Source organism: Calliphora vicina, chromosome 2 (assembly GCF_958450345.1).
Source record: "Calliphora vicina chromosome 2, idCalVici1.1, whole genome shotgun sequence".
NCBI classification, from domain to species: Eukaryota; Metazoa; Arthropoda; class Insecta; order Diptera; family Calliphoridae; genus Calliphora; species Calliphora vicina.
The window spans coordinates 57,031,758-57,050,635 of NC_088781.1; the positions used below are offsets into that span (position 1 = coordinate 57,031,758).

The following is an 18,878-nucleotide window of genomic DNA, read 5'->3' on the forward strand; positions in this document are numbered from 1 at the left end:
ACACTGATTTGGATTTAAAAATTTTATCTTACTAGATGTCTTGAAAATACCTCTCTCTACATCTCTAATTTCAATTCAAAGAAGATGAAATAAAGTTCACTTATTGGTAATTTATTACTGTTATCGGTAATAAAAACCACTTTTCCCCATAAAATCCCCGAAATATTTAAAAAATCCCCAACAAAATCCCCAGTCCCCAAACGAAATTTCAAAATCCCCATCATTGGGGATTCTGAAATAGCGCTTTATTACGAATCTATTGGTATATGACAGTATAGGTCTCCTTTGACTCAAACATGGAGAGTTTTTGAGTTTAAATTTTCTGGATAACCGTTATTTACGGTCCCTGCTTATAAACATTTCAAATCAGCCAGTCGAAGTTGTATATAAAAACCAAACAAATTCGAATTTCAACATAATGGTGAACTTTAAATTTTATTATGACCATGTCAATTATATATACCAAATATTATCGTAAACAGATGAGTAAAGGTCCAAAAATTCATTTATTTCATCGAAATATTTTGTTTCTTCACTATAATCGAAATTTATCTTGTTTATGTTGTGACAATCTTACATTAAGTGAACGTTATATATTTGTAAGTATAAGTATGGTTGTTGATTACAAAACAGTGCCGACACACCTTCTTTTCCTTTTCAATAAAGAACATGTTAGACAACGTGTTGCTCTTATACATATGTGTATTATGTATAACATTCATTTATATCTGACAACCCTGCAAACATTTTCTACCAAACGTATCATTTTGATATTGAAACTCATCAAATATGATATCGCATTCTTAAAACGGCGTAAGAGGAAGCATTTCCTTGCCTAATGTCTGGAATTTTGCCATGGAAACTACACCCTTTTGTGCATCCGATTATGAGAAAACGCGGCAGCTATCTTGCGGAAAGCTTTATTATACCCAAGTGACTTCTATGACTTCCACAATCTCTCGCACTTTCAGTCTCGTGATTTTTTCAATTGTTTCGGGTGTAGAGCCTTTCGGTACATTTCGTGCTTGTACGGCCACAACGAATTTCAGAAAGCCACTTTTGTACAATTGAAAATTATGGTGCAGAGTTATCATGTTGACCTTGATTTGACAGATTTTTTTCCACTAAAAATAATGCTTAATGAGCACACGAATTTCACTTTTTTCAAATTTCCCCTCAAGTCACAAGGGAATCTGCTATCAAACAAACTAAATGCGCAGCTTTTTTAAATTTTTACAGGAGTAAACTGACAGATGCTTTTTGACAGGAGCAATGTTACCCTTTCAGTTAAAAGCCAGAAAATTAAAAGAGCGGACTAAATGACCCAAAATATGGAGGGTATATTTATTTTTTCATTCCGTTTGTAACATATCGAAATATGGGTCGTAGAACCAAAAATATATTCGGGGTCCTCATACGCCCGTCCGTCTGCCAAATAACCTCTCCCCCATATAACCTCTAGATCAGAAAATTAATTTAATGGACGCATATTGATGGTGGGCACGCAAGATTGCATTACATTTTTTATGTAAGACAACCGATGACTATAAAATTCAGATATTTTCTAAATATTGTTATGCCACTTGTATTCTTCTTTCTTTTAAAATGTAAACTGTCGAACAAAGACAAGTGTGGGTGTTAAAAATTCGATATTAATGTAATTTGTTATTGTTAAAATGTATTTATGTATGAATAAAATTTTTTTTGACACGCAGTAGACACATTTTATTATCGAAAATATAACTTACAATTGCTGGCAAAGTATGTATGTATGTTTTTAAAAGTATGTATTTATGTGTCTGTCAGGTATTTGTATTAGTTAATGCAAACCCCTCCACCTCCTACTACCTTTCATTTCAATAACATTTAAACAGATTTATTGCAAAAGCTTTCCCGAATAACCCTGTGAAGCTTTTTGTGTTTGCTATTTTTGCGAATGTTTCAACAGCTGGCTGAAAATCTTCATAACTAATCAATTGGTATCACGTTAAAAAACATTTGTATTTGTAAATGAAAACCCAAGACCCGGGCATGTGACATTACATTTTCGTAAGGACACAACAGAAAATAAATTAGAATTGATGTTGCATAAAATCCATACAAGTAACCATAGAAACTCAATTCGGTGGAATATTTTTCTAGATTTGTAAAGAAAAGTGCAAAGAAAAAAAATATGAAGGCATAAATGTGTTTCCATTTGCTTGTGTTGAATAATATTTATCACCTACTCAAACATTTGCAGATTGAATGGTGGGATTCGAATGGCGTAGTAGTATCAGCCGAACTTTTAAGGATTTTGTTACTAAAATTAATTAACTGACTGACTGACTTTGTAATTGCTTTGACAAACACCTACGTACAAACATTCATGGACTATTTTTATTTTAATACGAAATAAATAAAAATAACATTTTATTAATATAATTAACCTGTGGCAATATGTAGAGTATGCTGTAGAGGACATATACATAACTAATTCTCCCATGGTTCCATAAAATATTTAAACTCCCTCTCAACAATGTTCCGATAAGTTGGAGAAAGCTGAAGATTGCATTAATTAATTCCCAAAAATTGTAAAAGAGATGAGAGTTTTCCCTGACTCTTGAATAGTCAACATAGCTACATGAAGCCTCACGATCAAAGCTAATTTAAAACTACTTGGTCAAGGCCATAGAGAAATCTCAACTAACACAGAGAACCATAGAGAGATCACTGGAATTTAAACAATTCACGATGGAAGCTAACTCAAAACTAGTCTGTTGTGTAGTGGAGAAATAGCTATAGCTGCTTATTGTTAACTTCATTTATGTTGAGCTGGACAATAAAGTTGAATGATCAGCAACTAGGTTAGTCGTGGTACATACCTAGATTCAAATTACAATGTTTACGGAACTATGAACTAAAGTATCATGGAAGTTTACGGTTACTTACTATACCTGTCGCTTAAAACAACGATTCAATTAATTTCTGATGAGAATGGAGAAATGTAAAATAATAAAGGGATGCTTTAATCAAAATCTTGGAAAAACATGGTCGCAACAGGTAGGAAATATGTTGTATATCAACTGAAAGAATTAAGAGATCTGCTAGAACTGGGATTACAGGTCCATTACCCTCCAGTCCTTTAAGGGCTCTTGACACTACATTGACCTAACTTTAATCAATTGAGTTCACAATATACATCGCTGTATATTAAAGTTTGAGCAAAGCCACTAATATAGTATTCTTAGATTTAATTAAATCCTGAAAAACAACATTTAACCCTTTAAAAGCAAATATTTAAATGCTTAAGAAATTGAGCATTTTAACAAAATTCAAATATGTATGTATTAGGGTATTCAATCGATTAACCGTTAACCGATTAATTTTGGACGGTTAACTGTTCGAATAATTTAAAATTGCCGATTTTTTATTATTTTATTTATTTTTCCAATTCAATTACAAATTTCAAATTAAAATTACAGTGCACTCGCGATAATATGAACTAATTAAAACCAGGCCAGTTCACTTTTGCAAGATTGTTCATATTTGCGAATGGCATCTAATTCCCATCTACAGCTAGGGAAGTCCGAAAATTATTAAGCTGTTGAATTCGAATTTAGCCACTAAGATTAAGATTTCAACTCTGTGTAGATAGATAAAGTACTGTTACGTTTTAACCTTTTCAAAACGCTGGTTTATTTCCTTTAAATAAACCGGATACTTTTGATTGCAAATAAAAGCCGTTTAGTAGTTTGAAAATTGTAACAACTCTTTATTTATTTAAAATGTACAACAACAGAATTAAATAGTCACTCAATGTTTTTTATACACGTTTATAAATTCTCAGAAATACAGACACTTTATAATGTATACGAATTCACTTGAAAAATACAGCACACTTTAAGGCACTAAGTGGATGTTTATTCAAATAGCGTCTCTGATAAACTCACTAACGACTGCAACCTCTGCCACTATTTATAACACTGCCATCTGCACTCTAGATTGCTCTTTAACTGTCAAAGTTCGAATATTCTAGATCATACGCCATCTGTAGTGTACTTTCTACAATGTTCTTTAACTGAATATTCGAATTCAAACAGCGTTGCAAACTTACGATCAATGAAAGCTTTTATTTAATAATGCCCACAGATATGTTACAGTGTGCTATTACAGCACTGTTATTTGAAAGCAGTATGCTACTTTTAAATCAGCCCTTAAAATCGTTATATTTGAATTCAAGTACAATTTCGTAACAATACGTTAAAAAAACAAAAATAAGCTGTTCATATTTTAAAGCTTTAGCTCATATTTTAGAGTACTCTATGGAAGTAAAAACTGTTCATATATTATCGCGAGTGCATTGTATATATTTTTTCGAACATCCCAGAAAAATGTTTAGTGAGAATAACAACTGACATATTTAATATACATGTATTTAAAACTTTGTTTGCATTTACATGTACAGAACTTAACGAAACTATCAAAAGTATTCAATATCTAAAACAATCCAAAAAGGACACCAATGACTAAAAAAAACTGAGATATTGAATATTCTTCATCATGCTTTCAATTTCTCCAACATCTACAATCGAGAGAGTTTTTTCCAAGTCAAGTTTTATTAAATCTAAAGTAAAAAATCGTTTAAAAGGAAAAAAATAAATTATATTCTTTTTATAAAAGATTATTTCAGAAGATCTCACTAAAATCCTAAAAAAACTCAAATACAAAAAGGATATTTGCTATTATTTTTTGATTGAATTGTTATGTTTTGTTTGTTTTTGTATACAAAATTCGTGGTTGAATTTTCAATTTAAAATTGAAATAGATATTATTCGGTTAACCGAATAATTTTAAATTAACCAATTATTAACCGAATAAATATAAACCTCGATTAATTATTTGCTCGGTTAACCGATTAAACCAGAAACCCGATTAATTGAATACCCTAGTATGTATATAGGATCGCAATAAGCCAGCCAGCCTTCAATGCATAATGATATATCGAGCCCTTAGCGCCAAATTATCGTAAGCGACATTTTTAAAATTTTTGTTTTAATGCAGAAATTAAAATTTTATGGACCGACTGATGTTTTAGCGTTCTCAGAATATCAAAATTGTTAATAACATCAAAAATATAGGGGGTAAGATTTTATCGTAAGTCAATGTTTATATTTCACAGTAAACAAATTTTATCGTAAGCTTCTAAATGTTTAGATTAGTTTGAATGAAATTTTACATGCGCAAAGAAGAAGTGTTGTCGAGTTTAAGTTTTGAACGTGGAGCTCAGCTCATGGGCCCACCAGGGGCGCGACCAAGGGCCCTCAAAGTAGTACACCTCGGGTATGTTACATTTTTAAAACGATATTATTTCTTGGTTTGAGTTCCGATTTCAAAAAAATTATACATATAGAATCTTCTCATCGAGCACTACAAAAATCCTATCAATTATCTATTATAGCTTAGGAGGTATTCGCATTTGAAAATTAAATTTTCAACATTTTTACCCACCCTACTCCAGTTTTTTGTTAACAGCGTATCCAAATATTTCCCGATTTTCTCCAATTTTCCTTTATTGGACTAAGAACACATGTATGTGTCAAATGGAAAAAGAATTGTTTAAAAGTAAAGACTAAGTCCAAAGTTGTATGCATTTGAATTTAAAAAATTTTAAAAAGGCGATTTGTCACTAATTTTTTGGGAAAAAATAACTTTTTTTCTTTTTGAGTTATAGCAAAAAATTTCTAAGAGGATGTATAAGGAATTTCTACTTTCTGAAAGCTAAGTTCTCATAAAATATTTTAAAGGAAAACTAATTTCAAAATTGTTGTTACCGAGGGGACCAGGTGGCTCAATATGTTTCTAATTATTTTGTAAAGGGTCCCGGTAACCCCGACTCTGGTATGGATATTATAGCCAAAAAACTAAAAATTTAAATTTTTTGAATTTTTCGACACTTTTTTGGGAATTGCGGGATTGCTGATAATAAATTTCAAAATTAGTTTTTATTTTTACATTTTAAATAGAAAAATCTACATAACTGTGAAATTTCATTAAAAACTATTTATAAATAAAAATTTAATTTCAATTCGTAAAATTTTTATCTATGCAAAAATTCAATAAATTTATGACATTTTTTTGTCATATTTTTCTATAAAGTATTCCATGAATTTTTAATTGTCAAAAGTTATAAATGTTTTTGAAAAATAGATAAATAGCTTGAAGGAAATTATATTATATGTAAAATTTGTGTTTTGTCGCTTACGATAATTTGGCCCTAAGGGCTCGATATGCACATGGACTGTTTCATAAATCTTGTTTATCACATTTCATTGATTCAAATCAAATTTGCGTTATTTTTCTGTTTTTGTACCCTTCACTATGAGTGGCAAGAGTATATATAAGTTTGTCGTTCCGTTTGTAATTTCTACATTTTTGATACATCAATATATCGGGAATTCTGCCGGCTCGATTGCTATTTAAAATAGAGAAAATTGGCCCACAAATGGCTGAGATATAAGGAAAAAACCGCGGTTGTCCGATTTTTAGCCTATTTTTTTATCTATATCTGGATTAGTAAGTCATTAATATACACAATATGGATATCTAATGATAGATATATCAAAGACCTTTGCAACGGCGAATATAAGGGCATAATAAGTCGAACATACAATGGATTAAAATTGTTCACAAAATAAATGTTTTTTTCATAAAATGTTTTTCTAATAAATTAAAAAAATTTTTTTTTTTTAAAATTTCGAAAAAAAAATTTAGAAAATAATTTTTACTAATAAATTAAAAAAAATAACAAAATTATTTTTTATTTAAATTTGTTTACCAAAAAATATTCAAAATTTTTATTTTAAAATATAATTTGATGAAGGGTATATAAAATTCGGTACAACAGAATATATCTCTCTTACTTGTTGTTAACTTGCTGTGAATTCTGTTTCAAAAAAAAAACTTATTAAAAATTGCTATGATTTTATCCATTGCTTTGATGATTTGAGAATTTATATTTGCAATAAAAATAAAATAAACAATACAAAATGTCATGCAGAAACATGTTTTGTGTGTTGGTTGCCATGACTTAAATTGTGTTTATATTCAATTTAAAGAATTCAAATTTGACGGAAGTCAAAATGAGGTTAAATATTGAATAAGTTTGAGTATATACGCACATAAAAATAGAAATTTATGTATTTGTGTACCGTTTTTTTATTTCAGATGCATTTGGATTTATTTAAATAAAAAATACTTTGGAATGCATTCAGAAAAGTACAACATTGCATAAAGAATATTTATACAAAAAATTTAAGATTTAAAAATTTTTAAAACAGACGTAACGGAGAACCGCTACAAATCTGAATATAAAAAATAGTGTTTTTATCAAGATTTGACAGAATTTGCATAGGAACCTTACAGGAAATGTCAATAGTGAAACTGTAATGACTTACTATTGGCACAGTCACCAGTACTATAGAAATTTAACATATGTGTGTCATTAGAAGTCTAGTTACTACTGAAGTAGGTACTTATTTTGGGACCATATTTAGACATTAGAACCAGAGACTCACTAGTACATTTTAGTAATTCTAGTCTACACTTTTGGTAGACACACTCTTAAATGTTAAAAGTACAAAATACGAAAGGTACACATTAATTTCAATATTTTAAAAAGTATTTTTATAAATAGAGGAGCATTTCAATAATGCATTAAATTTACCATTTTGTGTATTAGTTATTGAAATTTAAAAACATTAATCTTCATTGTTGGAAGAGTCGTCTTCAAAATGTCGCCAAAATAGTCGACAAAACTGGTGATTTGGTGACACTTGCCCCAGTTTTCCTTCAGCGAATAATTTGTGAAATAAATTAGTTCATATAGATACAGTTCCTGATATTTTCGAGCAGGTGTTGAATGTTCTTTGTTTTGAAATTGATGAAAAATTGTAACCCTTATTGCAGCCTTACATATGATTAAACGTTTCATTCAATTTTAATATCAGTAGCTGTTAAATATATGGCACATGCATTAATTTTAATTATTCAAGTTTATACAAGCTAACATTAATTACATAAATAATTTAGATTGTTTTACATTCTTAAAGTGATTATTCTGTTAACGATACCAGTACGCCCTGTATGTAGTCATGTTACGAAACATTCCAGGTTTTACAAGTTGTATATAGAGAAGTTAAGAAGTACTCTTAAATGAGAATATATTGGTATCTGTTGAAAGTTAATGTATTCTACTGAAAACTAGTCAGAATGTTATATTTGGCTATGACGAATCTTATATACCCACCACCAATATAATATGGGCAACGATTGTTGTGCATTTTGTATAAAAACCTTTATCATTTTTATATTTTATATATTTTCTATTACTAGAAAATATAATTGGTAAATTTCACATTGCACAGTTGAGTTGATGTTATTAAAATGGACCCTATACATGCTTCAGGGGCTCAAAGTAGGATATCTTCTTTTTTAAACACGTACAATTTTCTCCCCCATCCGATTTCAAAGATTTTTATATTTTTGGAAAGCGTTCGGCTAGGTCTTGAAAAAACATGCGTGGGTGTTTATCTCTTATAATTTCCAAGTTATCGGCATTTCAAAATTGAAATTTTTAAATTTTGTATAACTTGGCCCGCTTTTTTAAAAATATACATAAGCGTAGCTAGACTATTATTCTGTGGTGGGCAAGTGCCCTTCCCAAATAGTAAAAATAAACAATTTTTTTTATAAAAAAAAATAATGTTTTATTAAAACAAAACTAAAATATCACAAAAATTCAGTTTGCTAACATAACTACTTCATTTTCAATATTTAAAACTGCTAATTTATTTTATAAAATATTTTTATAATTGTTTTTTATACCCTACACCACCATAGTGGGGAGGGTATTATGCGTTTGTGCAGATGTTTGTAACGCCCAAAAATATTAGTATAACACCCACCTTAAAGTATACCGATCGACTTAGAATCACTTTCTGAGTCGATTAAGCGATGTCCGTCCGTCCGTCCGTCTGGTTGGCTGGCTGGCTGTCCATGTAAACCTTGTGCGCAGAGTACAGGTCGCAATTTTGAAGATATTTCGATCAAATTTGGTACATATTATTTTTTCGGCTCAAGGACCAAGCCTATTGAAACTGGCTGAAATCGGTCCACTATTTCACCTAGCCCCCATACGAATGTCCTCCCGAAATTGGACTTTATCGGTCATAAATGTTTAATTTATATATGTATCTCCACAAATTCCGCTCCAAATAAGTTTTATATACACAAAATTCGTGTTACCAAATTTTGTTACGATCGGTCCATAATTAGTCATAGCTCCCATATAGACCCGCTTCCGAAAATCACTTTAACGTGCATAAATCGCTTAAAAATGTTGGTAAACACACAAAATTCAACATAGTTAACTTTAATATAGACATAAATCACATGACCTAATTTCATGGTGATCGGTCCATAATTGGTCATAGCCCCCATATAACCCCACTTCCGAAAATCACTCAAAAATATAAATAATTGAAATTTTAAAAGAAACATTTTTATGCTCTTTTACTTAGTGTAGGGTATTATATGGTCGGGCTTGACCGACCATACTTTCTTACTTGTTTTTATATTTAAATGGGTTTTTTTTTTAATTTACCTCTTGATCTAAACTGTTATTTGTTCCTTATTATATTAGTTAGACAAAATACTATTTTTGAGTTGAAAAGATTTATTTATATCTAAACTCTCTATATTTATACCCTACACCACCATAGTGGGGAGGGTATTATGCGTTTGTGCAGATGTTTGTAACGCCCAAAAATATTAGTCTAACACCCACCTTAAAGTATACCGATCGACTTAGAATCACTTTCTGAGTCGATTAAACGATGTCCGTCCGTCCGTCCGTCCGTCTGGTTGGCTGGCTGGCTGTCCATGTAAACCTTGTGCGCAGAGTACAGGTCGCAATTTTGAAGATATTTCGATCAAATTTGGTACATATTACTTTTTCGGCCCAAGGACCAAGCCTATTGAAACTGGCTGAAATCGGTCCATTATTTCACCTAGCCCCCATACAAATGTCCCCTCGAAATTGGACTTTATCGGTCATAAATGTTTAATTTATCTATGTATCTACACAAATTTCGCTCCAAATAATTCTTATATATACAAAATTCATGTCACCAAATTTTGTTACGATCGGTCCATAATTAGTCATAGCTCCCATATAGACCCGCTTCCGAAAATCACTTTAAAGTGCATAAATCGCTTAAAAATGTTGGTATACACACAAAATTCAACATAGTTAACTTTAATATAGACATAAATCACACGACCTAATTTTGTGGTGATCGGTCCATAATTGGTCATAGCTCCCATATAAGGCCCACTTCCAAAAATCACTCAAAAATATAAATTATTGATATTTTAAAAGAAAAATATTTTTACTCATTTACTTGGTATAGGGTATTATATGGTCGGGCTTGACCGACCATACTTTCTTACTTGTTAAAAATGGAATATTGTATACATATATATTAGAGTTCATTTGTGACCAGGTCACTTCATTTGTTTTTCGGGTATCATAATTTTTCTGAAGGTTTTTGCGTAAATAAAAATAATGGCGTCCTTTTTTTTGGAAAATATCTCTCCTTGTGGTGGTTCAACGCATCTAAAGACGTGGATTTTGAGCACATTTTTCTGTAGAGCAAAAACGGTTGAATATATTGCAAATCTGATTTCACCAATGGATTCTGCATAACAAATTAATACAATTAATATTTTTTTGAATCCTTATAAATAGTCCCACAAACCCACAACAGAGGGCGCAAATCTCATAAAAAATAAAAAAAAGAATTTTAAACATGCACGATAGAAAGGAAATATTGGTACCGTTTTGATAAGCTTAAAATGTCTTTTCATCATGCATTTAAAAAAAAAAAAAAAATCCTTTTTTTTATTTTTTTAAAGAGTTTTTCGCCCCCTGTTGTTAGTTAGTGGAACTATTTTTAGGAATTCAAAAAACATCAATTGTATTAATTTTTAATGCAGAATATTCTAGGGCACAGGGCACAAAAAAATCTTTCTGCGACTTTCCAAATTTTTATCTGGGGTGGGCAGATGCGAGTCTGGTGTGGTTTTGCCCACCCCAGCACTCCTCTATCTACGCCAATGAAAATTTCATTGAGTTTTGTTAATAAACAAAGATTTTATTAAACAAGTAAGAAAGTATTGTCGGTCAAGCCCATAATACCCTACACTAAGTAAAAGAGCAAAAACATTTTTTCTTTTAAAATTTCAATAATTTATATTTTTGAGTTATTTTTGGATGTGGGCCTTATATGGGAGCTATGGACAATTATGGACCGATTATGTCTATATTAAAGTTAACTATGTTGAATTTTGTGTGTATACCAATATTTTTAAGCGATTTATGCACGTTAAAGTGATTTTCGGAAGCGGGTCTATATGGGATCTATGACTAATTATGGATCGATCGTAACAAAATTTGTTGAAATGAATTTTGTATATATAAAACTTATTTGGAGCGGAATTTGTGAAGATACATATATAAATTAAACATTTATGACCGATAAAGTCCAATTTCTGTAGGACATTTGTATGGGGGCTAGGTGAAATAATGGACCGATTTCAGCCAGTTTCAATAGGCTTAGTCCTTCGGCCGAAAGAATAATATGTACCAAATTTGATCGAAAGTGATTCTAAGTCGATCGGAAGATACATATATAAATTAAACATTTATGACCGATAAAGTCCAATTTCTGTAGGACATTTGTATGGGGGCTAGGTGAAATAATGGACCGATTTCAGCCAGTTTCAATAGGCTTAGTCCTTCGGCCGAAAGAATAATATGTACCAAATTTGATCGAAAGTGATTCTAAGTCGATCGGTATACTTTAAGGTGGATGTTAGACTAAAATTTTTAGGCGTTACAAACATCTGTACAAACGCATTATACCTTCCCCACTATGTTGGTGTAGGGTATAATAACACGTTGATTTTAATAGAAGTGCCTGACTCTAAACAATTCCGGATAGTAGGTTAACTAAAAATATAACAATTGACTTAGAATCACATTCTGGCCCGATTTTCAAACTACCGGTTGCAATAGTAAATCTCATTAGTTTGGTACAACAACAAATTTCATCAAGGTCGGCCAATAATTAGAATCATTCGTGGTGTAGGGTATCTTATGTTAGAACTTTTTCGACTATATATATTTGTATTTACCAACAAGTATTTTATTTAAAGACAATCAAATTTGTTTTACAATGATGAAGTATGAATTGTTAAAATTTTTGTCAGATTTTAAAATTTGTATGTCACTGAATTAATTTACAAACATTAATAAATTATTTGTAACCACAGTGGACAGATCTTTCTCTATATATATGACTACTAAATATTGAGTACACATAACCAATTTTGAATATAAATAGCACAGATTACACAGATACGTTATAAATGACAGTTCTCAATTTGCAATGGTTGTGGTTTGCAGAGCGAGAGAAAAAAATACAATTTTCAATAGGCAACAAGTCCCTCTTTCCAAACCACAACCATTATGACATATTCTTTTGTTTCTTTTTCTATTGTGATATTACTGGAATCAGCTTATTCATATCGGTGTAATCTGTGATATATGTATGTATAATATGAATTCAATTAAATATGTCAGATATTATCTTTTCTAAATCATTAATTTTCAACTGTTATTTCGGTCAAAATGGTCAAAAAAGTATGTGAAAAAAAGCCATTAAACAGTATAAGTAGGAAACCTGTAGAAAACAATGAAAGGAAACATGGATCAGGAAGAAAAATATGATATTGGTAATGCAAAAGAAGACTAACAACTCTTTCGAAGAGCACTGAACATTTCTAGAAGAAGTTTCTTGTGACATCAGACACGATAAACACAAAGAAATATATTACGGAGTGTCTACAAAAACGGTTTTTACCTTTCTTAAAACAGCACAGAGTGCCATCATATTTCTGGCATTATTTGGCATTATGACACTATGGAAAAAGGCCCTTGAGTGGTATTCAAACAATAATGCCAATTTAGTAACACGCGAGGAAAATCCACCCAACTCTCCACAACTTCGGTCTGTGGAAAAGTATTGGGCTCTTAAAAAAAAGAATTAAAGACAACAGGAATGGTATCCCAGGATATGTCCAAGATCACCTCGTCCAAAAAGCTAACGGATGCAATTATAAAATCTTTAATGGGAGGATTTCTGGGAAAATTGAATAAATTTATAAATACCGAGTAATATGGCAATATTTTAATTTTGAATGAATTTGTGCAATAGTTATTTCTATAAATTTAAATACGTATTTTTGAGAGTTTTTATATTATTAAGTATTGTATTACGTAACCGTTAACAATTGTTTTAACAAACTACTGTCTAGTGAGAAACTTGATTGTCCAATTTAGACCACATTCTGGTGCAATTTTTACCATTAATTCTTGCAATTCGATTTATAGGCTGATTTTTCCTGGATTATTATCATGACTTAAGTGTCTTAATAGTGTTAAATACGATGCTTTTGGTCAAAAAGCCCGTAAATTTTAGAATGAAACACAGGTTTTTGTTTTATTTATCAAGATAGTCTCCTTTGAACTTTGTCCAACCTAACCTAACCTAAGAGAGAAAGTGATTTTCGAGTGCCGGCCTTATATGGGAGCTATGAGTAATTATGTACCCATCATCATAAAATTACGTGACATGACTTCGTTATATATAAAATTTATTTGATATAAATTAAAGAGTTATGACCGATAAATTCCAATTTTGGGAGGACATTTGTATGGGTGCTAGGTTAAATAATGGACCGATTTCAGCCAGTTTCAATAGGTTTCGTCCTTGGACTGAAACAAATGTATGAACCAAATTTGATCGAAATATCTTCAAAATTGAGACCTGTACTTTGCGCAAAAGTTTACATGGACAGCCAGCCAGACGGACGGTCATCGTTTAGTCGACTCAGAAAGTGTTTCTGTGGGTACCGTGAAATAGCTCCGAAATGAAATAACTCCATATGAAATAACTCCCAATGAAATTATTCCCATCAAAAATGAAATAATTCCCAAGCTTGAAAAATGAAATAACTGCCAAAGGGTAAAATGAAATTACTTCCAATAATCGGCGGTTTCATAATTTTAAAAATATTAGTCCCATAAAAGCGAAAGAACTCCCAATGAAATAAATCCCAATAGAAATGAAATAATTCCCAATCTGAAGCAATTTATTTATGCAATCTAAAAAAAGGAACAACAAAAGTGAAATTATTCTTCGCTTACCAAATTTTTTTTCATTGCGGGCCTATGGTGTAGCGCAAAGTTTTACTCCTCTGGGATGTGTCAAAAACGGGCTTCACTGTGAAAGTTTGTTTTACATGGCAGGCCTTCGGCCGGGCGCTAAGGTTTTCTCCTCTGGGGTGTATCAAAAACTAGCTTCGCTCTGAAAAGTTTTTTACATTGCCGGACTTCGGCTGGTCGCTAAGGTTTTCTCCTCTGGGGTGTATCAAAATTTGGCTTCGCTCAGAAAAGATTTCTTTCATTGCAGAAATGTTTTATAATATTTCAGAAAGCCGATTTACAGTTCGCACCAGATTAAGACATCGTTACAACCTGACAAAGGCCGACAATGTAAAAAGAATCTTTTCTTAGCGAAGCCTGTTTTGAGAAGAAAACCTTTGCGCCCGGCCGAAGGCCGTCAATGCAAAACATCTTTTCAGAGCGAAGCCAGTTTTTGATACACCCCAGAGTAGAAAACCTTAGCGACCGGCCAAAGGCCGGCAATGCAAAAAACTTTTCTGAGTGAAGCCAGTTTTTGATATTTATGGGTTCTGCTTTTGCAAAGTAGAACCCAAAAAAAATGAAATAACTCCCAATACAGTGAAATAACTCTTAATTCCCAAAATAAAATGAAATAAAACCCAACAAAAATTTCATTGGGAGTTGTTTCATTGGGAGTTATTGCATTATGAAATTATTCCCAACAAAAAATTATGAAATAACTCCCTATGCGTTAGGAGTTGTTTCATAATGAAATAAGTCCTAAGTTGTATGAAAAATTTGTTGGGTGTTATTCCATTTTTTCGTGGGGAGTTATTTCATTTGGGAGTTATTTCACGGTACCGATTCTGAGTCGATATTGGGCATTACAAACATTACCACTCCCGAAAATCACTTTAACGAGCATAAATCTCATTAAAATGTTGCTATCCAAATAAAATTTAACAGAATCAAGTTTCATATAGCAAGAAATCAGGCGACTTAATAACATTGTAGTGTTTATAATCCGGTTAACCGAAAAACCGGTTTTTTTTCAAAATGTCGGTTAATTTGAAATGTTGATTTTCGGTTAACCGGTTTATATCACTCAGTTAACCGGTTTTTAAAATTTGGGACTAAAATCAGTAAATCTCATGTTTTGATGAATTTTTTATAGTAATTTTATACAAATTATATCAAACATTTGTTCTGGTGATATATAATATAAAGCTCTTTCAATAAAAATGTTTAATACATAATTACAATGATTGTAAATAATTTTATACAAATTATATCAAACATTTGTTCTGGTGATATATAATATAAAGCTCTTTCAATAAAAATGTTTAATACATAATTACAATGATTGTAAATAGTAGAGGACGATGAGTTTCCTTAAAAACTTTTTCAGAATCAATTACACACAATGAAACTATGAAAAATTAAATACCGCATAATACTAGAAGTTTAGGATAAATCTTACTAATGATTCATTAAAAACTTAGTGCTGATTTTACCTTCTTTCAATAAATTTAACTTTTAGTGTGCTTTGTACTTAAAATTTTATTTTATATATCATTTCGTTAGCTTACACAGACAAAATTATATTTCAATTCAAACATTTATCCCATCATGAACTGGTTTCAATTATTTCATAATTAAATCAAGTATTCATGTGCTCAAAAACTAAATTTTCTGATATTATCTATTGAATTTTGAGTTTTGAATTTGATAATTTTGACAATTGAATATACAATTTTCGTTATTGGTTGAACTTTAAATACAAAAATTATTGAATAGATAATTTTCGTAATTGAAAAAAAAAATAACAAAAATGTGTTTTCAATTACGAAAATTATCTATTGGTGGAAATTTAATGAAAAAACCAATAATTAAAACAAGTATTACCTACTTATTTAGTAATATATTTATACTCAACTCCATTTGACTGAAATACTAATTTTGACATTTTTACAAAATAAAATGGACTTAGCACTTTTGCATATTTATACATAGTTATTAAATATTAACCATTCTTAACTACTAAAAACCGACAAACCGGTTTTTTTGGTCCGCGATTGGTGCGTAATTTTCATAGCTCTCATATAACCCACACATCCGAAAATCACTCACGAAAATAAATTATTGAAATTATTTTTTATATGTATTTATAGATAGCGAATTCAATAGATTGCTGTCCGTGTGTCTTTTTAAATTAACATTCGAAAAATCCCAATTAACTAATACTAAGCGGCCCATTATTGTCGAGATATTAGCAAAAAAAAAGGTTGATTATATACATTTTCACCTATTTGCTTAAAAAAATAGCATTCTAAATTGTTTTCTGGGTATCGAGGGATCGAGATTTCAGTATTGGCATCCCTAGTAAATACTAATTAAATGACATTGAAGGTAAATAGCTTTTTTTAAGTTCTGATCTGATTATCTTGCATTAAGTGAATAACAAAATATTTGAATTTTCAATAATTTTCACTTACCAAATTTTCTCTTTAGTTGTTGAAAAATAAATAATCCCAAAATTTATTTGTTTTCAGTTAAAAAATTTCAATTTCCGGAACTAAATCCAGTGGCCAACTTGAAATAGTAGTTAAAAGCTTTTGGTGATAAAAAGTTAAATGCACATATAGGGTGTTTAGTTAATAATAGTAGATAGTTGTTTATTTAGTTGTATTTGTTGTTTTTTTTTTCTTACAACTATTAATTTATTTAAATTTTCAAGTTTAAAATAAAGCTTTTCTTGCTATTGTATTTTTAATGACGCAAGCTTTTAGTTTTCCAATTTTTCCATTGTCTGCGATTTACTTCTTGTTGTCACTTGTCACTTAATATTTGTGGTGTTTTTTGTTTGTTCAATATTAAGAATTTTTATTTAATTTTAATTAATTGATTTGGATTTGTATTGGAATATATTTATAATTTTGGTTTTGTTTTGTTAATGTTAATGTTAAACAACGTGATTTCTATTTTAGTAAAACTTTTGTTGTTGTTATTTGTTGTTATTCAACAAGTCACGTTTTCATGTATACAATATTGAAATACAAGTAAAATTTTCCATAAATTTTTGTAGGAAAATTGATTAGTTGTATTAACTTTTAGCACTTAATTTTTTAACTTTTTTTAAAAAAAGAAATTTTAATTTAATAAATTTTAAAAAACTTTTTATTATTTAATTTTTTTTTTTAATTTCCAGATATGATTATTACAATAACAGTGTTATTTAGTATGAAAAACTATAATATGCGTTTTTCCGTTTTCAACATCCGTTCACTTGGTCGTTTCAACTGTGAGTGATTCAAATACTTGTTCAATTGGCTCTCCTTGTATGCGAATATAGTATTTGATTCTGTTTCAATTTGTTTACAAACTTTTCCCCGCCCCAGCCCCTTTCGACACAACAATGTAATATTTGCACCTTATTACAATCTCCAGCACATTGCAATTGCATGAGTTTCGTAAGCCGGCACAGTGGAAAAGCTTAATTTGTTTGCACATAAAAAAAAGCTTTCAATGTGATTCTTCTCTAGTCTTTCGTACTGTGCTGATTGCCAGTTGTCCCACTTACGCCAATGGCACGTTAAGGAAAACGTTTTGTCTTTCTATCCACTATTCGTTGAAAGTTCTGTTTTCTTTCCACTCAACTCACGTGTGACGACAACGTGCAGCACGTTCTTTATATCACCGATTTTGTTGTTGTTGTTGATTTTTGTTGCTTTTTTCACTGCTGTTTTTTCTCGCAGTTTATATTCTCTGCTCAATATATGCTGAAGAATTTTTCTCATTTATATTTAAAACAAATAAGAAAGTATAGTCGGTCAAGCCCTTCCAATTATACCCTACATCTAGTAATGCTAATTTTTGTGATCCTAACTTAAACTTTTTCTGTTTAAAATGCAAGACTCATATAATTCAAACAAATGAAACAATTTTAAAATTAGTTTAAAAAAATTTGAGGTTTTGAATTTGTAACTTTAAGAATACCGTTATTTCACCATGACGAAGTGATCGATAACAAGTAGAAGTGTTATATTTGGCTGTGCCATCAATATGTGACAATAAAATATTTATCTGATATAATCAACATATTTATGACTGCTCAAACAGTATTCCGGGGAGATATTTGTATGGGGCTAGGTGAAATCATGGACCAAACAAATCTTATCAACAGAGAGTATTTGTGGAAAATTTAAGCCAGCTATCGTGTTTTCAATCAGACATTTCCGTCCCATCGCTTAATTTACTCAGAAAGTGATCCTGTAAGGTGGGTGTTGGGACAATATTTCTGCACGTTACAAACATCACCACTAACCCAATATACCATTCCCACTATGGTGGTGTCGGTTATAAATACAACGTAATCTTTATCATATGTTGTGTGTAACTACCTACCTATATGTAGATACATATGTAAGCTAAACTAATCATTCAAAAAATCATTTGCCAAAGTTGAAATTGTTGAATTGTTTATGTTTTGTTGTTGCTTTTGTATTACTTTTTCCATATGGAAGATTATTTTGCGGTCATAACAATTGCTCATACGTACGTACTTGGGTATTGCGTACATAACGCCTCT

The 18,878-nt window shown here is 30.6% G+C and overlaps 1 protein-coding gene across 3 annotated transcripts in view; it reads right to left on the reverse strand.

Annotated features, from left to right (window-relative positions):
* Positions 1-17,584, reverse strand: part of tim (timeless) — a 69,865-nt gene extending 52,281 nt beyond the window's left edge. For all 3 annotated transcript variants that reach the window (XM_065500958.1, XM_065500957.1, XM_065500956.1), the window contains exon 1: positions 16,786-17,584. The gene's annotated coding sequence lies outside the window, so the exon portion shown is untranslated. The remainder of the gene's footprint in view (positions 1-16,785) is intronic.
* Positions 17,585-18,878: the final 1,294 nt, after the last annotated feature.